This window comes from Heloderma suspectum, chromosome 7 (assembly GCF_057233095.1).
Source record: "Heloderma suspectum isolate Gila_16-S chromosome 7, 16-S_ref, whole genome shotgun sequence".
NCBI classification, from domain to species: Eukaryota; Metazoa; Chordata; class Lepidosauria; order Squamata; family Helodermatidae; genus Heloderma; species Heloderma suspectum.
Genome location: NC_139464.1, coordinates 53,778,779 through 53,801,301, shown reverse-complemented (window position 1 = coordinate 53,801,301; position 22,523 = coordinate 53,778,779). Strand labels below are relative to the sequence as shown.

The 22,523-nt window shown below is 42.1% G+C and overlaps 1 protein-coding gene and 1 long non-coding RNA gene across 2 annotated transcripts in view; one reads left to right on the top strand and one right to left on the bottom strand.

Annotated features, from left to right (window-relative positions):
- LOC146339803 (uncharacterized) overlaps window positions 1-12,165 on the top strand; it is a 41,719-nt gene extending 29,554 nt beyond the window's left edge. The window contains exons 4-5 of the long non-coding RNA XR_014784361.1: window positions 5,286-5,340; window positions 11,242-12,165. This is a non-coding gene — a long non-coding RNA (uncharacterized LOC146339803). The remainder of the gene's footprint in view (window positions 1-5,285; window positions 5,341-11,241) is intronic.
- TMCC3 (transmembrane and coiled-coil domain family 3) overlaps window positions 1-22,523 on the bottom strand; it is a 123,478-nt gene that overhangs the window by 98,263 nt on the left and 2,692 nt on the right. The gene's annotated exons all lie outside the window — the stretch shown is intronic.

Below are 22,523 nucleotides of genomic sequence, written 5' to 3'. Positions count from 1 at the left end.
CTCCTTCCTTGTATCTCTAGTCAAATGAGGATCTTTCTTTTGGATGTAGGGTGCTTCCAGAACAGGGGCTTTTAATGTTCAATTTCCCTGCCTCATTCACAGAGTTTCATGGGGGGTCCAGATGATGTTGTCATCCACTAGTAATCCTCCCATGTTTTCAGGCCACTTCTTCCATCTTTTTTCTTTTTCTTCCTTAATGGAAAGTCCATTAACGAAGAAAAGGCAGAATAGTTTCATAATGGCTTCAGATTATTAGTGCTAGTTCGCCTTTGCTGGGAAGCACCCCTACTCTCCATACTGAAAATCTGAATGGCAAGCCATGTCCCCAGCAGCTTTGTCTGACTTTCTGTAAAGCGGTGGGGTGGGGTGGGGTGGGGTGTCTCTGAAACTGAAGCTTCTGACGGTCAGGCTATAGTTGTCTTAGCTCCTGTACCACCAGCATTCTGTTCTGACTGTAAGCCTGGTAGAAGGAAGTTCTGAGTCTCAAGTGCATCATCTAGGCTGTGCTGTTCGTCTGCTCACCTCAAAGGCTGGTGCCAGTATACCAGGCTCCATGACACTCCTGCCTCAGACCTAGCCCCTCAGTCCAAGCAATTTGTCTGTACTGTGGGAACTTTGACTATCTCCTGCTTCTTTTTCTAACTCATATTGTGACCACTGCATGTCTTGACTTTGTGCCTGCCTCTGGCCGCTTAGATCCTAATCTGCTTTTCCTGATAAAGCTCACACTTGTCTGTGTTGGTCAATGACCCTGTTTCTGCCCGCTGGGCTGATATCCAGTTCCCCTTGGTCTCAGCCCCTGACAACCTGGAACAGACCCCTGCTGAGGCCTGACACCCTCTTTTGCAGGGGTTGCTGGAGCTGTCCCTGAAAAAGGCAGCCTAAATAATCCTAACCGTTCCTTCATTCAAAGGAGAGGTACTATTTCGGGATGGTAGGATACAGTTTCCCTTCCAGTGCTTCAAGACGATGCATGATTACTCCCCAGAAGCATGTTTATTCCTGTCCAGCAAACTGGTTCTGCACACTGCATGATTAATATTCTAAACCATTAGAACGACATATGTCCCACATAAGTTGCCAAAGACGGACATTTGCTAATGAATTTGGGTGGCCAGATGCAAAAGAGGGCAAGCCTCCTGCACCTTTAATAGTTGTGTAGAAGAGGGAATTTCAGAGTGTAGCTTGCCATGAAAGCTATACCTGCTGAAATTCCCTCTTCTGCACAACTATTAAAGTGTAGGAACCCTGCCCTCTTATGCATCTGGCCACCCTATAATGAGTTCTAATTCAATAACTTCACACTGTAATTATGATTCATTAACAAACAGGATACTAAGTGCAATGGTATCATTAGTAAGTTCGATACGACTGCACCTGGACTCAGTCAGGACTGGGATTTTTTCTTCTTCTTTAGATAAAAGACGCTCAAATTCATCTATGCTCTTCATATGATTGGGACACACATACTGTTATGTCATACATTTTGACCATGTTGGATAAAACAGTCAACCCTATTTGTGCTCATTTATATACATACCTATCAGCTTTGTGGACTCATCATGCATCTGCAGAAGGGGGCTTTAGTCCATGAAAACTCGTGTCACAATATACTTGTTAGACTTTAAGTGCTGCTGTGCGATTTTGGCTACAACCATTTATTGCAATGTACTGGAATTTATCACAGAATAGCAAGTCAGAGGCATACATGTCCCAAGATGGTGGTAATTCAGAATACTAGTGTCCTAGAGAGTCTGCACAGCTGAAGTGTTGAGTGACAGGCTAGGCTGGGATGGCAGAGAGTTGAGACAGGTCACACAAGAGGACCCTTTCCTTTGCCGCCCCTCAGTTGTGGAATGACCTACCAGTTGAAATGCGCCTGCTGACCTCTTTGAAGGTCTTTAAGCAGAAATTAAAGACTCTGTTATTCTGGCAGGCCTTCCCTTTTTAGAACTCTGGTTCCTTTTGCTGACTCTTGTACACTGTTTTTAAGCTGTGTTGTTTTTAAGCTGTGTTGTTTTTATTGCTGGATTTTTTGTTAAACTGTTTGTAGCTCAAAGTTGTTTTTAGTTATAAGTTGTTTGTATATATTGTCTGTGTGCTTTTATGTAAATGGCTTTTAAACTTTGTATATTGTATTTTAATGTTCTAACTTTTGTAAACTGCCCAGAGAGCTTCGGCTATGGAGTGGTATAGAAATGTAATAAATAAATGTGAGGAAGGAACTGCATTTGTGGAGCCCAACAGAGGAAATTCTTCTGCTTACGGGGCTGGGAGGTAAACCCCCACCATTATGGTTCAGCAAGGGCCTTCTATGTCTTTTAACTAGTCCTTTTGAAAAGGGATCCCTTTCATTGCTCACTGAATGATCATTCTAAGAGATTTTGTGCTACCATTTAGGGAAGAGGTGCTGAACCTCTTTCAGTCCAAGGGCCAAACTTCATTTCTGAGAAGCTCTTGGGGGCTGCATTCCAGTGGTGGGTGGGCCAAAGGCAAAAGGGAGCAGGCCAAAATACCAAAAATACCAGCATATTTAAGCCTTAGGAGAGGCATTTTAACCTTTTAGAAGGAGGGGGGAAGACATGCAAAAGCTGGGAAATTGCCAAAGAAACAGTGGCCAGGGCAAAGGGGGTTGGGCCAAGGGAAGAGAGCATGATTAGCAGCCTATATGGTTCTGAGCCCAATTAAAAGTGCTGGTGTTGACCTATGAAGCCCTACACAGCTCAGAACCACAGTACCTGACAGAATGTATCTTCCAGCATGAACCATACACTATGCTCTGCATCTAAGGCCCTCCTCCAGGAGCCTCCTCCAAGGGAGGCTCGGAGGGCAGCAACAAGAGAGAGGGCCTTCTCGGTGGTGGTTCCCCATTTGTACTCCCTGACGAGGCCTGCCTGGCGCCAACATTGTCATCTTTTCAGCACCAGGTTAAAACTACCCTCTTCTCTCAGGCATTTGGCAGCGTATAATGAGTCTCTTGATTGTCTCTGGCTGATTGTTTTAAACTTTTAAAGGTACATGTTGTTGTTGTGTGTGTTATTTGTTTTATGTCATTATGTGAATGTTTTTTTATATTTTATATAATGTATTTTAACAGTTTTTATTTTGTGAACCACCCAGAGAGCTTCAGCTATGGGGCAGTATAGAAATATAATAAATGAAATGAAATGACTATCTGGGGAACCCCGGAGGGCCAGATTTAGTTGCCAGGCCTGGGGTTCTGCACAGTGATTTAAGGCATATCCCATTTAGGGCACTGGGGCAGCAAGACACAAAGCAGAGAAAACCTCTGTCCTATCTAGTGGACTGCAGATGGGTCAGTGATGCTGCTGCCCTTTACACATACTCCCAGTCACCTGACTGGGAGAAATTAAATGACGTAACCACAGGCACGGGCCTTTCCTACATAACCATCATAATTGTGTCAGGAGAAGGGTATGGATTCCATGGGACTGCCCCACATCCACATGATTGCCCCTCATCCACACAGTCCCATATGACTGCCTCCCATCCACAGAGATGGGTTACTTCAAATGTTCTTCAAGACAAGGTAAGTGAGCGTAGCTCCTCTGTGGCTGGGGAAAACATCTAACGAGCCCCTGACTTGAGGAAGATAGCCTGCTTTATTTAATGTAGGATAGACAAGACTTGGACTCCAGGCTGTTCCATGTATTTCCCCATTCATACTATTGCTGCTCCTAATTTAGAGCAAAATCACATCAAAAGCTCATTACCTGGAAGAAAGACAAAGGAAAATTTACTTAGCAGGGGGATAAATTAAATTTATTTCCCTTTGGCATAGCTGATGGACTGTTTGCCATGTAGGAAGAGTAGGTGGTTGCTTGTGACATCAACATACTAATGTCTGTTTCTAATTTTAAAACACAACATGATTTGTGAGGCCCATCCATTTGCACATTTGCATGAAGCAGCAAAAAAGCAGAATAGGTGCTGACTGTTGATCAACAAAATGTATAACTTGGCATATTCAGCCTATAGTTGAAAAAAATGCCCATCAAGGGGATACAATTATGGTCTGGACTTCACTTTAAAATCATGTTTTCATCGCAATGTCCTTTGTAGTCCTTATGCCAGAGTCATAGGAATAAGGGCAAGATTCAAATGCCTGTGGGGGCACTATTTTCTCTAGCCTTACTGGCTCAGGCCCCCCACACAGAGAACCTTCTCTTTGCATGTCTGGGGAACTCACATGCCAGCCAATTTGCACTATCATAGATGGGGAAATAAGCCACAGTGACTTATTTTGTCCCTGTCTCATGCTGGGGGGATTAACATAATTAACTTCAGCAGCACAGCTTGTCGTGTCATGTGAACCTAGCCAGGGTGGCTTGTTGCCCAACAACAGCCCATGGCAGCAAGCCACCCTGGCCGAGTTGACGTAACACGACAGACTGTGCTGCCGAGGGTAATCAGCCCAGCACACAAAAGGCCCTTGCAGAGGGGGAAATAAGCCACTGTGGCTTATTTCCATCTCCCCAATCATGAGAACCCGGGCAATGTGAGCATTTTTTCCCAATTACAAAGAGGAAAATAATGTTTCAACTGACTGTTCTTTCAAACCAAGCAATGGTATCCTATAAATCCAAGGAAAGTCTATGTGTCCAGATTTGAGTTTCTGTATGTGTTTCACTCTTGCTATCAAACGTTCTTCTAGACTCACTCCTCAATTAAAAGCATTGCTGCTGATGGGGTAGAGCTGGTTTGACATGTATAGCTTGCTTTTTATCAATGGGCTTATGCTCCAGGGACCAGCCATACTCTCAACCAACAAGGAATCACAGCAAGAGGTATGGGAAGAGGCACCCAGATCAGAGTAACAACTCCAGCTCAGAAAGCAAGAATTATGTTCACAGAATTGATGAAACAAAGAGGAAGCATTTGGTAACTTCTGCTACCCCTTTAACTCTCAGGAATCAGCTCATAGTATTCTCACCAACAACTTTATACAATATATAGCTTCAAGCAGCAGTTAAATATAGCAAAATTTGTACAAGAATATACTTTCAACTCTTCAGTATCTGTCACCACCTACTGACAGTACAATTCCAAGTAAGCTGGTGCCCGTTCAATATATCTTCCTTTGTTGAAGCAAGCTGTAAAGACTCCCAAGTTGCTGACTGTCCATCAATTTAGTCCACCTTGGTGGCTTTGGCAGAAAGGTGGTATAAAAATACTATAAATAAATACACATCTATAAGCATGCAAATGATCCCTATCCAGATCAGACAGTGATTGATTATGTGTCCTTGCATTTGGTTTTCTAGTCGCTGTCTTTGTCATCATCAGATGGCTTCATTTGGGAGTCCTGGCCTACAATTTGTAAGACTATTTCTTAATGTTTTACAACTAACACGATATTGTTTTCTATATTTTTTGACAACTACCATCCTTTTCTGCACTAATTCTCAGTGCTCTGCCTGATCATATATTTCAACTTCTGAAGCTCTTCCCAGCAGACAGAACTTATTAAATGAAGGGAGCAACCCTATCATGATCAATGGTTGCCTCCAAATCGGGGGGCGACCGCCAATCTAGTGCAGGGTAGGAGGAGTGGTGAGGAGCCACCCTGACTTTGTGGCTAGACAGCTGATTTTGTCTGTCTGCAGGACCTTGGAGTGCGGGAAGGGGAGGCCAGACAACACATAGGAAGTGTTGTACCTACACTTCCGACCTCCCCACCCTGCCCCTGGGAACACCCCATTTCCCCTGCTCTGTGCTGCTCTTCTGAGCGTGGGGCCAATCTGCACTGCCCATGAGGCGGTGCGGGAGGGGGTGGAGGTCAGTTCTGTGGGAACCAACCAATTCTATTGCCATCTAGCCGCTGACTATCAGCCATAGGATTGCGCCCTAAGACTGCTTAAGAGTAAAACCTAAATACCTATCCTCTGTTATGCAACATTGCACAGATAATACAATCAATAATTCTGATTTCCACTAACATTTGAGAAGCTAGGTATATCTTTCATCATTCAAACCAAAGACTAAATAAAATTAGGACCTTTCTTAACATATTTTTTCACCCTTAACATATTTTTTCACCCTTAACATATTTTTTCATTGCAACATAAGTTATTGGTCATTCTATCATCACTATCTGAGATGCACTTACTTTGGGAATGAGACGGTTCAGCATGTGTACAGATGGTTAAAAAGAAAAACAGTTATGCTAAAAGCATTTATAATGATACTGTTTATCAGTCAGTAATTTGATATTAAAATGTTATATAGGAACCAAGAGAAAACAGTACTACACTTTCAAGTAAAATCTAAATAACATATCTACAAATCAATAAGCATGTTAGCATTACATTAGTGCACAAAACAAGATGCACAAGATTAGCATATCAAAATCTGTTCAAAGGAACATGTTCATGTTATACTTTTAAAAGCATATAGAAACCCAACTCCACAGGCTGAAAATCTTCTGTAGAATCAGCTTCACATACCTAAATCTTTTTGTACAATAACTTTGTGATTCCTTTTGCTATTATTAACAATAAAGCCACAATCCTAAGCACACTTATGATGGTAAGTCCCAATGAATTCAGTAGGACTTGTTTCTAAGTAAATATGCTTTAGATCACAGTGCACAAGCTGCTAAAAATCAAAAGATTTTAAAATTTACCATGTGTTTTCAACTGTGAACTTGGCACATATATATCAAAACCTAATGCTAACACCACTATGCACACTTACTTCAAAAGAGTGGTTTTGTGTTTTGGAGCTCAGATCCCACCTCTGCCTTATATGAAGGCAAGTTACCTTTTATTTTAGCCTTTTCTGGAAAATGAGTGTTTTGTGAGTGACTATGCCCCCATGGCAACCATTTTGAGAAAGCACCCACAACATTCTCTCACAATTCCAAATGCTCCGACTGACCCAAAAAGGTGAAGATCCCTGCCTCAGGGTGTTCTCAGCCTCTTGCACCAGAATACAGGGCTTGGAACTACCCTAAGGGGACAATCCTATGCATTTGTTTCTGTCTAAACTTGTATAGGACTGCGCTCTAAGTCTCAATTCTTGGACCTAGGTGCCCCAGCTCAGCATAGCAGAAAGTTGAGGAATGAGAATGACTCCCACCTACAAAACAGTTAATTACTACCATGAGTCCAAAAGTTCCTTTGCTATTTCCTTGCTGTCATCTTTCCTGCTGTCAATCCTTTTCCTTCTTCTTTCTTTCTTTCTTTCTTTCTTTCTTTCTTTCATCGCCCATCTGGCTGGTCACCCAGGTGCTTTGGAGTTTATATTGGTTGAAACTTTTCTGCCCTTTGGACTCCTCAGCTTTCCCAAACCCACCCTTATCTGCTTTAGCCATGCTTGATTTCAGCCAGCTAGCGAGTCAAATGACTCCCTTTCTCAGGCTCATCACATGTTTTTAATTTTTTTAAAAAAAGTTTTAATCAGGATTATATTTTCATCTGTGTTTCATTATTGTTAGCTGCCTTGAGTACCATTTTTGGCAGAAAGGCAGGATGTAAATTTAATAAATAAATGTTAATAAGCAAAATACACACCTAGCCTACCATTTCAGAAATTCGGAAACATTTTCAGTTGTTGTTGTTCAGTCGTTCAGTCGTATCCGACTCTTCGTGACCCCATGGACCATAGCACGCCAGGCCTTCCTGTCCTCCGCTCTCTCCCGGAGTGTGCTCAAGTTCATATTCATTGCATCAGTGATGCTATCTAGCCATCTCATCCTCTGCCGTCCCCTTCTCCTTTTGCCTTCAGTCTTTCCCAGCATCAGGGTCTTTTCCAGAGAGTCTTCTATTCGCATTAGGTGGCCAAAATATTTCAGCTTCAGCTTCAGTATCTGTCCTTCCAATGAGCACTCAGGTTTGATTTCCTTTAGGATGGACTGATTTGACCTTCTTGCAGTCCAGGGGACTCGTAAGAGTCTTCTCCAGCACCACAGTTCGAAAGCATCAATTCTTCGGCGCTCAGCCTTCCTTATAGTCCAGCTCTCACAGCCATACATTACTACTGGGAAAACCATAGCTTTGATTAGACGGACCTTTGTCAGCAAGGTGATGTCTCTGCTTCTTACTATGCTGTCTAGGTTTGCCATAGCTTTCCTCCCAAGGAGCAAGCGTCTTTTAAATTCATGGCTACAGTCACCGTCTGCGGTGATCTTGGAGCCCAAGAAAATAAAATCTGTCACTGCTTCCATTTCTTCCCCTTCTATATGCCAGGAAGTGATGGGACCAGATGCCGTGATCTTAGTTTTTTTAATGTTGAGTTTCAAACCAGCTTTTGCACTCTCCTCTTTCACCCTCAACAAGAGGCTCTTGAGATCCTCTTCGCTTTCTGCCATTAGGGTGGTATCGTCTGCATATCGGAGGTTGTTGATAATTCTCCCAGCAATCTTAATTCCGACCTGTGATTCATCCAACCCGGCGTTTCTCATGATGTACTCTGCATATAAGTTAAATAAGCAGGGTGACAATATGCAGCCTTGTCATACTCCTTTCCCAATTTGGAACCACTCGGTTGTTCCATGTCTGGTTCTTACTGTTGTTTCTTGACCCTCGTACAGGTTTCTCAGGAGACAGGTAAGGTGGTCTGGTACTCCCATCACTTCAAGAATTTGCCACAGTTTGTTGTGATCCACAAAATCAAAGGCTTTAGCGTAGTCAATGAAGCAGAAATAGATGTTTTTCTGGAATTCTCTTGCTTTCTCCATGATCCAGCGAATGTTGGTGATTTGATCTCTAGTTCCTCTGCCTCTTCAAAACCCAGCTTGTACTTCCGGTAGTTCTCGGTTCGCATACTGCTGAAGCCTAGCTTGTAGGATTTTGAGCATCACCTTGCCATTTTCAGTAGTGGCACCCCAATTGTGGAATTCCCCCCGACCCGAAGAGGCTCGCTTGGCACCTGCATTGTTGTCTTTTAGGCACCAAATAAAACCCTTCTTTCGTTTTCCCAGGCTTCAGTTTTTAAAATTGTATGAGTGCATTTTTATATTTTTGCACTGCTGCTAGCATTTATTCTGGCTTTTCCTTTGGTTTTATTATTTTTAAAACTCAAAAGTTTTTATATTGTGACAACATTTATGACAATTTTATGGTTTTAAGTTTTGTTTTGTGAACCACCCAGAGAACTTTGGCTTCGGGGCAGTATAGAAATGTAATAAATAAATAAATAATCTGAATATAGTATTTGTAATTTTTGTAAAAAATGCAAATAATTTCAGCTATTATTTGGAAAAGATAAACATATTCTATATTCAATATAACTGGTCATCTGCTTCATCCCCTCCATATAATTTGTAATGGTTTTGGAAAAGTCCTGAATGCTGATTTGTACTTTGACACTTGTGAAATTAAGGGCACAATCCTATGCATGGCTGGATTTGGAATGGTGGGAGTTGTAGGACTTTTGTCTGTCTAAACATGCATAGGATTGTGGCCTGAATTGAATAATCAAAGCATTTCTTGGATGGAATCAGCTTGTAATCATTCACAACCAAAAAGAAGATTGTCAAATCAATTGTATTGTACATAAAGATTTCATTTTACAAAAGTTGCTACTAGGAAGTAGTCTTTAAGGTTCATAACACAGAGCTTTTATCCTCCTATTGAGATGGCTCTGTCATGGAAGTTTGCAGGCTCTTTAGATGAAACCGTTACCTTACAGGGTGTCTCCCGCCATTTCCCCCAGCCTATCCTGTGTTTTACCCAAATGCAAAAAATGTAGTATTTTTCCCAGCCCACAGAACAGGAACGCCATGACCTTCATGTGAAATTTTCCCATAGCAGAAGAAACCGCTCTGTCTGCCTGCTGTGGGCATTTGTTTTCGGTTGCTGGGGGCGTGGTCAGGATGACGAAGGCACTGAGGATGAGAGTGGGGTTGCAGGGAAAGAAACCAGAGCAGATGGCGTGAGGGCAAGAATCGCCTGCCAATTGCATGTCCTGCCTCTGCATTTCTCAGTCGGAAGGAGAATAGGGTAAAATGCCTCCTTGCAATGAAGGGAGACACATCTGATCCCTCACCCCACCAAGCTCCGAAGCAACGTCCTATGTTGTTTCAGAGCACCCTATGAAGTTCAGTGGGGCTTACCCCCAAGTAAGGGTGCCGAGGGTTGCAGACTTACAGGGTGATCTTATGTCTACTCAGAAGTAAGTCCCATTGAGTTCAATGCAGCTTGCTCCCAAGTAAGTGTGCCCAGGATTGCAGACTTATACTGTGATATTATCTCTACTCAGAAGTAAGTCAGAGGTTTCCTGGGGGCTGCGAGAAAACAGTACAGCAGAAGTTGAGCTACGGAAAGCCCCACTCCTTTCCACAGGGAGGGAAGGCAGCACTCCCTCAGTTCAAACCACGTGGCTGCCATGTAAAAGAGCCCTTCCTAATTCCTCAAGGAAACCTAAAGCTGGAAGCTCCGGAAAGGATGTGAGGGTTTTGCTTAACGTAGAAACACCCTTTATTTAAAAGATCATTTTTATGATTATATTAAGTAGAAATGCATGGTGACATAGACAGAAGAGGTGCAATATCACAATTCTGTATCCTCATAACGGCTGTAAAGTAGATGACATTGGACAAAAACAACGTGCATTTTTCATTCACTTTCATATTTGTTTATAAAGTGCCTGAGTTAAATTTTCATTTATGGAAGCCTTCTCATCTTTCAGTTCTCATTATTTATTGAAAATAATGAAGAAGCTGAAATAACTTGTCAAGAGTAAACTCACTAATGTTATCTTAAGTTCACTTCATTGAAAGAAAGTATTGTTTTGAACTTTTGTATGCTGTCTTGAACATTTTAACACAAAGGCATGGTATAAATTAAATGTTTAAATAAATGATTTAAACAAATAAAGAATTATGAATAAATAATAACTACTGGAGTATGTAGGGTATACTTCTAAATTAAAATATTCATAACTGGGATATCAGTTTTTCACTTGCACATTGTGTGGAGACAGGCAATAATTTAACAGAAAGATATTACAGCAGTGTCATATTCCATGGTGTATGTGTAACCCTATGAACTAGATTGTTTAGTCCCTTAGGGGCCAAGTCCTCACTTAGAGGGAGAGCTAAGAGAAAAAACAAAAAGAGTCAGCTTATTTAATGCGAGAGATCTGATTAATAATTATGGGCTCTTATTACCTTGTATAAGGTAAACTGAACTGATATTTATGAAGAGCAGAATTGTAAGGGGATAGAGAATCATGTTTGTATATCTGGTATTTGTTATATTTATATTGTTGTTACAGGGCTAATACCTTGAACTATAATTTATAAGCTGCAGACTGTGAATTGTCCTGTGGTCTGGCTTTAAAGTATATACAAAGACACTACTGAAGTATCCAGCATCTTGTGGAACCAGAGCCAGAGACACATTGAGAATGGCCTACTGCCAAGTTGCAAGCAAGAATTCCATAATTCTGTTTGGACTCAGAAGGACTAATTGTTGCATTTATTTGTACTGGGCAATTGTTGTATGTTTTGTATAACTTTAATTCTTACTAAAATATGTTTGCTCAGTTATATCTTTGCAAGTCATATCTTTGTAAGTTTTACTCTAATCAAGCCTCATAGAAACCACATAAATAGAAGTTACATATGCACACTTGTTGTTGTCCTACCTTTCTCTGGGCACACTGGTTCTGCAAGTTCTTGAAGCACTACAAAAATCTTCTAGACCTGTTTTGACCAGAGATAACTGTGGAGTGAGTATGCCTGGTATGAGCAACACTGCCTCCATGTAACTCTCTGTAAAACTATTTTTGGTCTCCAGCCATGCATTTTTTATCATTTTCCTTGTTATTGGTTACAGTGAGTATCTAACTGCTTCGAGACAAACAGGGTTGTCCTAATCTCACTATAGGAAACAGAAGACATTTAGAGCATCTAATAAGGGCAAATTAAACTTTACCCCAAGATAAAGGGTAGCGGGAAGATAACCATAAGGTCAGAGTTTTGGATATCCAAGAAAGTTTTTTTTTTTTTTAAAGTAAAAAAAACAAACAAACTTCAGTATGTTTTTGAACTAGTTGCTCAACTATTTTAATCTAATCCTAGCAAAGTTGACCCAAGTCATTTGTGTCATGATGGCTGTGTAAAATGACTGTGTCATTTTAGTTTGATAACGAACTGAAAAGAAAAAATGTGATGCTCTAGAGAATGAAAATTCAGGGAATAAACATAAAAGTAAAAAAAAAAAACAATTACACTACTTCAGTAACACCTGAAAATAAATATCTGCTATAAGGAGTGGGGTGGAATAATGGATATAATGAACAGAATTTCACTAGTAGTGTACCAGCAGTATGTTTGCTAATTGGATCATGTTTACTTTAACTGGTTGGATCATGTATTATGTATCTTAAGCCTATCTTAAGGAGCGCCTCCAGCAGCACCAGACAGGCCGCTTAACAAGATCAGCCTCGGATGGCCTTCTCTCTGTCCCATCAGCCAGGACAGCTAGACTGGTGGGGACGAGGGAGAGGGCCTTTTCTGTGGTGGCCCCCACTCTGTGGAACTCCCTCCCTAGGGAACTCCGTCATGCCCCCTCTTTAATGAGCTTCCGTCGTGCATTAAAAACGTGGCTGTTCAGGCAGGCATTTGGGGTGGGTTAGGGTATTTTAGAAAATGTTTTTATTGTAGAATTTTATTGTTTTATTATATGTTGTACACCGCCCAGAGTGGCTGGGTGACCAGCCAGATGGGCGATTAATAAATTAAATAATAAATAAATAAATAAAATCTTATCAGGATGTTTTCCTTCCTTTTTAAAAAATCTCAATTTGTGAAACGCATTTGTTCCCTTTGGTTTTTTTGCAGGGTAGGTGTCTCCTATGGTTTGGTGAAAGGGGAGTTAAAAAAAACCTCTTCTGTATTCTTGAATCTTGTTTAAGGCCTACAAATAGTACATCCTCTTTAATCATGTTTAATCTTAACTACTTCAATGGGACTTGACGGTGTTTTCTTATCATAGCTATAAAGTAGTAGATAAGCTTTGTGAGGCTCTTTCAAGTTGCTCAGATTGAAATGAATTGAGCCTTTCTAAAGTGGGTCAGACTTGAACACGCAGCAAGGATTGCAATGCATAATCGCAGTAGGAAAGAATTATTCTCTTTGTGTTCATTAGGATGAGAGAAGCTTCTGTCCCATTTTGGACAATAGGACTTTTATAGCAGTGGAGAGATAATGGAAGAATGAACAAGGTTACTCCAGAAATAGCACACAACAGTGTGCAAAGTGTTCTACAGTAATAACTATCTTCCACAGCGTTCCTGTGAGGCAGATAACTGTGTACTATTAGACTTGGTTTGCAGATGCAGAAGCTGTCCATGATCTGTATTTTAGTAGTAGCCTCTAATTTTTAGTGCCAAGCATGAATTGCCAAATAGTAAAAACAGGTTGAACATTCAGAAGGTGGATACATTCATCCCTTTTGGCCTATGGTTTGCAGAAGGCAGAGGGGGGGGGTGTAGAAATGACCCAAAGGAGACAAACGCTGATTATAAAGGAGATGTAAACTTCTTACAGCCTTGCATTTTTTCCCACCCCCCAGCTAATTTCCTCTACCCACAGCTAATTTTTGCCCATGAAATTAATAGCAGACATACAGTGCTGACCAAAACCCTTGCATAATATAGTGTGAACAGCTGAGTGACTCATGTCTACTCGTGTTTCATTGCTAAAAACAGAGGTGTAGGGACCATGCCTGCTTGGGGCATCATCCCACAAGGCTAAAAATCCTACAATTTACTGGGGCTCCTGCTTCCGGAATCTTTGTGGGATTAGATCGGGTCCTTTCCACATGGCTTCTCAAAAAAACTAAACTTCTCAATAAGTTCTATGTGTTTCATTACAAAGCCACTAGGTGGTGCTGTTGTTTTATTTGCAATAAAGCAATTATTTTAAACAGTATAGCCTGATTTACCTCGATTCCATGGTGGGAGGAGGGAAAATGCCAGACTTTCTTCATCATGAAAAACAACACAATAGAACTCACAAAGAGCAGGAGGTGACCTGGAGGAGGACTGTGTCATGTACAGGACCCGCAAACTTCTGTGAGTAACCAATCTCAATAGCAGGATAAAAGCCCTGTGGGAAGGAGCCCCTAGAAGCCATGTCCTCCATCTTTAAAAGCTTACTTCTTAATCCCAGGTGTGCTGTGCCTGCCTGGGATTACAAGCGAATGGGCTGTGTGCATACTGTTAAAAAGGACTTTCCTGATAATTATTACTTCTGAGGTCTGAGTCCAGGCTGTAGAGCAGAGGGAGAGAAGAGAAGCAGATCTATTCAATTGCCTCTGCTCAGGAGTCAGCTGCCTTTGGCTTTCCCCCAAAACACCTAGCTGGCAGCCATTCCATTAGACTACCTGAACTGTTACCATCTCAGCTGGTTATGATACAGGGCTTTTCTACATGAGGCATTTATCATGTGCTCATCATTCCCTACTCATGATTGTTTACAGGTTCTTTAGACAATGTCGTGACCCTCCAGTTTCACTTCGGTGTCTAGCCAGCACTTTTGGAGAGGGTTTTTTTGCAGGGAAAATGTAGCACTTAATTGTGAAACTGAAAGAAAGCACAATTTTCTCTTGCGTATTTGCACTATTCTGCTATACCACTGTGCCACCTAGACATTATGCAGCATTACAGCAGGAAAGGAAAGAGTCTTGTGTAGTGCTCAGAGCTCAATTCTGCAATGAAATAGATGCAGCTGATTAACAGCCTTGTGTTGAAAAGCTCAGAAACTACAACTTTAAGAACTGGTGCTTGAGCTTGCTTTTCCCCTCTTCCTCCCCCACCCCTTTTTCCTTGTGTTTTACATACATTTAAATTGTAAGTCTGAAGGCAGGGACTGTTTTGCTACTGATATTTGTAAGCTGCTGTAGGAGCCTTTGGAATAGAGTGGGACAAAAATGCTTTAAATAAACTATATACAGTTCTAGGGCTCAGATCTGGTGAGTCCTGCCTAAATTTGCCCTGGTCCCCTCACTTTCTTAGTTCACATACTTTATGTCCTTCTTCTGGTTGCCATTTCTTTAAAACACACATTGTTCTCCCATCACCCTTTTCTTTTATAGCCCATTCTGATAACCTGTACAGGAAGACAAAGGTCATGCATGTAGAGGTGATGCAGTCATGTCAGAAAGTCCATGGACATCTCTACATTAAAGTAAAATCCAGGAGCTCCCTGGAGCATTTTCTTCTATCTCCATGGAACAATGAGAATTGGCTCATTAGATGAGGAAGGCAACCAAATGTCCTTTCTCACCAGCCAGTATATCTTTCAATGAAAAACAGCACCATGTAGTGGCTGAAAGATGGCAGTACAGCCCATTGTATTTAAATACCTCATTTAAACTTCTTTTTTTTAACTACACTTTTTCTGCCAGGGATAGTGCAGGAGGGGCCCTGGATGATGACAGCATCATGTAATGGACCCACAAACTTCCATGGTTCAAGGAATGCCACAGGGCATTGTATCCCATTTCTGAGACTACTATGCACCTGACTGCACACAGTTGACGTACGCCACATCAGACGTGACCAGCTCTTCCTGTTGAACATTCTTTAAGGCTCCCTCACTGACTTGCAGAGAAAGCAGAAAGGGATCACAATCACATATACAAGAAAGTAGGAGCTGCTAGGACAGAACTCTGCCAGTTCTTTACCTGTACTTATCTGTAGGAACCAATTTCCCTTGATCCTTCCCCTCCCAATTAAAAAAAATAAAGTGCTACGGCAATGAAGAAATGGCAAAAGGTGACCAGAAGCTCCTACTTCCCTGTATATGTTATTTCTTCAGTACCCTCCAGCTTTGTCTGCCTGCAGGCTGAGGAGCCTTCAGAATTCTCAGCTAACAGAGCCAGGTTACTCTCACATGGCAAACAAAATGCGATGCCTAGGTTTAAGGCTTGATCAGTACATGGAGGGGAATGGGTTAGGAACAAGTGACAAAATGGACGACACCACTTCAGACATCATGTGGGGAATATCATCGTTGAATGTTCCTTCACATTCTGACTGTGTATTCCTGCATTACCTGAGAACCCACTCCATCACGACTTTCTTCACTATTCTCCCTCTCTGTTCTCTAGTGAAATCAGTACAATCAGGAGAAATCTTTGTCCATTTCACCAATGCCTTCTTGGTTGTTGTTTTTTAACTATTATGTTGTGCACCAAGGGTATTACATATACACCTTTTTTAGTGAGTGGAGGGCTTGCTGCTGAAAGACTTTGGCTGTCTTTACACAAGGCGTTTATAGTGCACTTGTGACTGGCCACCCATGGATGTTTGCAGGTCCATTCCATGAAGCCTTCATCATCCAGGGCTCCTCCTGTGCTTTCCCCTGCAAAAAGTGTAGTTAAAAAAAAAAAATTAAAGGTGCAATCCTATGGCCGCTAGTAAGCGGCTAGATGGCCATACGATAGGTCATTTTTCGGGAACCGACCTCGGAGCCTCGTAGGCAGCGCAGTACAGCCCCACGCTCCGTGCTTGGAAGAAGAGCACGGAGCGGTAAAAATTGGGCATTCCTGGGGGCATGTCAGGGCAGGGAGGTCAGAAATACCAGTACGACACATCCTACATGTTGTCCGGCTGCCGCTTCCCATGTTCCGAAGTCCCACGGCTAGACAGCCGAAATTGCGCCCTCCAAATACAATGCGGTACACTGCCATTTTTCAGCCATTAGATGGTGCAGTTTTTCATTGAAAGATATATGGGCTGGTGAGAGGATTTTGGTCCCCTTCCTCATCTAATGAGCCCATTCTCATCACACCATGGAGATGGAAGAAAATGCTCCTGGGAGCTCCTGGATTTTACTTTAATGTAGAGACATCCCTGGTCAGTTTCAAATGAGGCAGCAGTGATGAAAATGGCCATGCTCTGGATAAAGGCATCATGGAAAAAGAGGAAGAATTGGACAAAGGAGGCATCTCTGTTCATAGTGACTAAAAAGGCACTTTCATACAGGGGCAAGAGGTTAAAATGTGTGTATGTGGGCGTGAGGAAACAATTACCCCAAAATGTACAATTCTGTGTGTGTGTGTGTGTGTCGGGGGGGGGGGGGGATGAAAGGTGGAGATCAAAAATGCACTTCAGACAGAATGATCTGTTCACACGTAACACATCAAATGCAGGGAGACTGAAATGTAAATCCACTTGCTTGCATGGCCATCAATGAACGTTAAAATCTGACACAAGGACATTTAACACAATTTCCATCTTGAACAGATGCACTCCCAACAGCAAGAGAGAGGCTCAAAAGCATTCCAAGTGGCACATGTGAAATCTGTCTGCATCATTCTTCACCTTATTGATGTCATCAGGTCTTTCAAGCAACAAAAGCTCTGCATACATTCATTCTCTTTCATATTTCTGGGACTGCTATACTAAGCTAGCAGTGAGTGCACAGCAATTGATTATGTCAAAAAGTTATATGAAGTGCATTTCCACTTAAAGGGGATTCTGGGAGATGGTATCTGTCTCTATATATCACCCCACTTTCACTTATTAGATCCTGGTGGGGATAGGATGAAATGCATTTTGCTACACAAAAATGCATTTTTTTTATGCAATTTGTTCTTTCATAATAAATATTGGTGCGCCTTTTGAAATGCCTTGTCCTTTACTTTTCTAAGGCACTGTCTTCTCTGGCTGGAGCTTGGGAAGAAACTCAAAACCCTTCATGTTGTTGAACCAGTGGAATAAACTTCAGTATATTCTGCAGAGGTTTCAGAAATAATGAGACTTTGCCTTGGAGTGCACGCCAGTATTGACCACATGTGTGTCTGTGTGCCTGTACGCCTGTGTGTATGTGTGTGCATGTGAGAGAAATATCTCTGTTCCTGTAACTTTCACACAGAACAAGTCAGCTAATATAATTTGCATGTCTGAAATTCAACACGGATGAGGATGAACAGAATATGTGCAGACCTGCATAACATGCTGGCAGTATTCAAAGGAAGACAGACTGGGCCCTAGACATTCCACCTCAAAGAAAGACATCTTTTCTATAGTTTCATTGCAACTCTCTACCCTATTAAGATGCAAGGTCATCAAAGTCACGCTGCAAGTAGTACGAATAAGAGTGCCAAGGATGTCCATAGCTTGGTTCTCACCTTAGTCAAACAAACAAGGGTTATAAATGCACCTAGTATCCTCTACCCTGACTAGAGTCCTGCTGGATACTCAAGATAGTAACTTCCATATTATAATAATATTATAATAAAGCCAAATTAGTTTATGTTATTTTTCAGATTTTTTAATCCTATGAGATCAAACCATGTAAGTCAACATGAAAAGAGTATTCAGCACCCTGAAGAAGACTCATAATGAGCAATTATGCACAATTAATGCTACTGCTTCTTTTCTGGCTTTCTCACTCTCTTACATACTGCTTCTTTGCCTCAGGGAGTGAGAGAATAATAATTTGGAGACAAAAAAAATACACAGTCAATTAATTAGTAACAGACCACAGTATGTATGTATGTATGTATTTATTTCTATACCGCCCAATAGCTGAAGATCTCTTTTTTCTCTAATTACGAACTTTTGTATGATTTAATGTTAAACTTTGATTAAAGTATACTATATTCATCTACTTCTTGAAGTAATTAAATAATATGCATGCATTTCTGATCCAGTTTAGTTGCAAACCAACATGTTTTTAGTCATTATGCAGACTGTGCCTCATTTGACAATCATTTAAGGGGAATGGTCTTTTTCCATAACATGAAACATGCACCACACACACTTCTCTTTCATCAAGCAGTATAGAGATTGGTACTTGCTCATTTATAATTGCCATATAATTCAGTGGCACATATGTGAAGTATGATGGAACATCCAATGTATAGCCAGACTGGTTGCTGCAGTGATAATTTAGATGCCATACTTCCTTTCAACATTTAGGCTGCAATCCTATGGGGTTAGGTAGCCACCTATGAACTCAGAGGTGACTGCCTATCCAATGCAGGGCAGGAAAAGCACGGAGGGGATATTCCCTCCACACTTCTCCTGCCCTGCATTTGCAGCTAGACAGCTGATTTTGTCTGTCTAGCCACGGGAAGGCAGAGTGGGGGAGGAGGCTGCCGGGTAACACATAGGATGTGTCATACCGGCACTTCTACCTTCCCTGCCCTGGAATGCCCCCTGGAACACCCCGTTTTGGCCACTCTGTGCTCTTCTTCAGAGTGCAGGGCTGTTCCAGGCAGCATGGAAGGGGGGGAAGATCGGTTCTCCGGGAACCGACCTTGGAGCACAGACTGTGAGATTGGTACTCGGAAAACCACATATCCTATGGCAGTCTAGCCACTGACTAGTGGCCATAGGATTGCTCCCCCCCCTGCACTTAGTACCCAAATGTCTCAAGAATAATTTGCATATATCCTAAAAAGAAATGGAAGAACTCAGAAATTTAAAAGGTATAATACTAGTCTAAATAAGTTTAAAACTATGTTTAAATTACTTTTGATGAGACAATGTTCCTGTTTTGAATCTGGCTTCTACTGCCTCTACACAAACACATTTTTTCAGAGCTGTGTTTGAATCTATAAAAGATGGCATTTGCAGTCACATAGGGGGTGTTGTGTTCCGCTTTAGTTTCCTCCATGCAAAGAGTTAAAGTGGCAAGAGGAGGAGCAAGATAAATGAAAGATAATGGAAGACTCAGATATGGGGAGAAGGGGTGGGGAAGGAAGCACATGTAAAGGGAGTCTGGAGGGTAACAGCGTCATCTAAAGTGCCCACAAACTTCCATGACAGAGCCATCTCAATAGCAGGATAAAAGCTCTGTGTGATGAATCCCATAGACCAGAGCTTTCCAAACTTTTCATGTTGGTGACACACTTTTTAGACATGCATCATTTCATGACACGGTAATTCAGTTTTACTAGCAAACCGGAGGTTAAACTAACCTGTTATAAGAGATACAGACACATACATAAATTGTAATAATGAAATGTATGGGGATAGAACATATCTCATGAAAACCTTTCATTTATATTTTTAAAAATATATGATTTGTAAGATAATAACATACATTGTTGTCATTTATGAGTAACAGTATGTAAATAAGTGCAAGAAAATGTGAAAAATAAACAAAATTAACTAAAGTATTTATAATACATATTAGGACACATAGGCCCAGGTAGGAGCTCAGCTGCAAAAACACATGAAGTAGAAAAGCAAAAGTCCAACAAAAATGGTGTAAATATATATGTCTCACTACAAGGCTATATTGCTGTAAATATTTGCAATGCCTATGTCCAGAGTCCAGTTCCAGCACTCTCCGGTGGTATATTGCCGGTGGGTGGTTAATCCACAATTACAGCAGAGTAAAAATAAAAATAAATGGCAGAAATCAAATTATAAGTGCCACGTGGTGGGTGGCTTGCTGTTTGCCACATTGAGTTTGGGAGGGTGGCCTCCCTTCAGCCAGCAGCAGGTGCAGTCAGCGTTGACGGGGTGAGAGCCTGCAGCTGCGCTCACCTGGGTGATTGGGAGCACACTGATTCTGAGGCTTCTGGCCTCCACTGAGCTCCGTTCCGACTGGCCAAGACGGCGGACGGCCCGCTTGGTGCAGTCCCAGTCCCAGGTGGCATTTCCACCCACGCGCTACTCTGGCCTGGCCGCGCAGGAGCGCAGTGCAGAAGTCCGCGAAGGGCGCGCTCGAAATCTCGCAGGGCCAGGGGCCGCTGCCCCTTCGCACCAGTGTCGGCCAAGCTCTGCTCCCAGGGCGGCGCCTCCCCCCCCCTTCGCCCCACGCCTCTACCTCGCCGTACTGCTCCAACACCGCCAATCATGTGCATCCTACGTCAAGATGCCACATGATCCTAAAGCAAGTAATGTTAAAGCAGCTAAGCCTTAGCTGCTTTATCATTAGCTGCTTTAGGAAGTTCCGGGGCAGGGACCAAGGGAAGAAAACACGAGTAAGGGAGCTCCGCGGTGCCCTTCCGCACAATTTTCTGCATTTCGCGCGACACACCTACACACTGCCGCCGGCACACTAATGTGTCGCGGCACACAGTTTGGAAAGCCCTGCCATAGATGGTAGTATATTTGGCCCAAATATAAAAATGGTTTGTGTAAATTGCATGAAAGCTTTAAAAGTGTTGTTAAATTAAATCAGCCTTCCAACCAAATTAATTAAGAGTGTTGTACAGTCACGTCAGACTTTGAAGCTTTGGGAAGGAAACTCAAGAACTTTGGGGCCCAGATAGTTTTCTCATCCATCCTTCCAGTAGTTAGAAGAGGGATAGAAAGGGAACGAAAAATACTCCGGGTGAATGACTGGCTACGAAGGTGGTGCCGACGAGAGAGATTTGGATTCTGGGACCACGGGCTATACTTCCTGGAAGATGGGCTGTTGGCTAGGGACGGGTTGCACCTCACAAAGGATGGGAAGAATGTGTTTGGCCACAGCATGAAGAACTTAATCAGCAGGGCTTTAAACCGAATCCTACGGGGAAGGGAGATGTAATGTTGGGGGTAACAATGGACGTAGGCGCATGCACTGCAATGGAGAGAACAGCTCTGATAGCACCCAATAATAGTCTTCAGACACATGTAGGAAGAAAGCCAGACTATGAAGCACATGGTCTTCGATGTCTATATACTAATGCCTAGAGTATGGGAAACAAACAGAATGAACTTGAACTCTTAATACAAGAGGGAAATTATGATCTGATAGGTATAACTGAGACTTGGTGGGATGACTCTCATGACTGGAATACAGCAATTGAATGATATAACTTGTTCAGAAAGAACAGGAGGAACAGAAAAGGAGGTGGGGTTGCACTGTATGTGAAAAATACATATCTCTGCACAGAAATACAGGAGGAGGAGCTTGGTAGCCCCATCGAGAGCATCTGGGTTGAAATAAATGGAGCAAAGAATAAAAGGAACCTGGTGGTCGAAGTCTACTACCGGCCACCCAACAAAGGGAAGACAAGGATGAAACTTTTGAAAAGCAAATAGCCAATGTTTTAAAGAAGCATGATGTAGTAGTAATGGAGGACTTCAATTTCCCTGATATTTGTTGGGAGACAAATTCTGCAAAACATGGCCCCTCCAGGAAATTCCTGACTTGTGTGGCAGATAACTTCCTCCTACAGAAAGTAGAGGAAGGAACTAGAGGATCGGCTATCCTTGACTTCATCCTAACCAACAGAGATGACTTAGTGGATAAAATAGCAGTTACAGGAACTCTGGGGGAAAGCAACCATGTTGTACTTGAGTTCTTGGTTCTAAGGGAAGCAAAAGCCGAGTGTAGTCAAACGCATACCCTGGATTTTAGGAAAGCTGATTTTAATAAACTCAGAACAATGATCAGTAAGGTCCCATGGCAAGTGACGCTAATGAGAAAAGGAGTCCAAGATGGGTGGGAGCTTTTAAAAAAGGAAATTCTCAAGGCACAATCACAAACAATTCCAACAAGAAGAAAAGGTGGAAGACAACAGAGGAAGCCAATGTGGCTTCACAAAAAGCTTAGGGATGACCTGAAAACAAAAAAGGACACATATAGGAAGTGG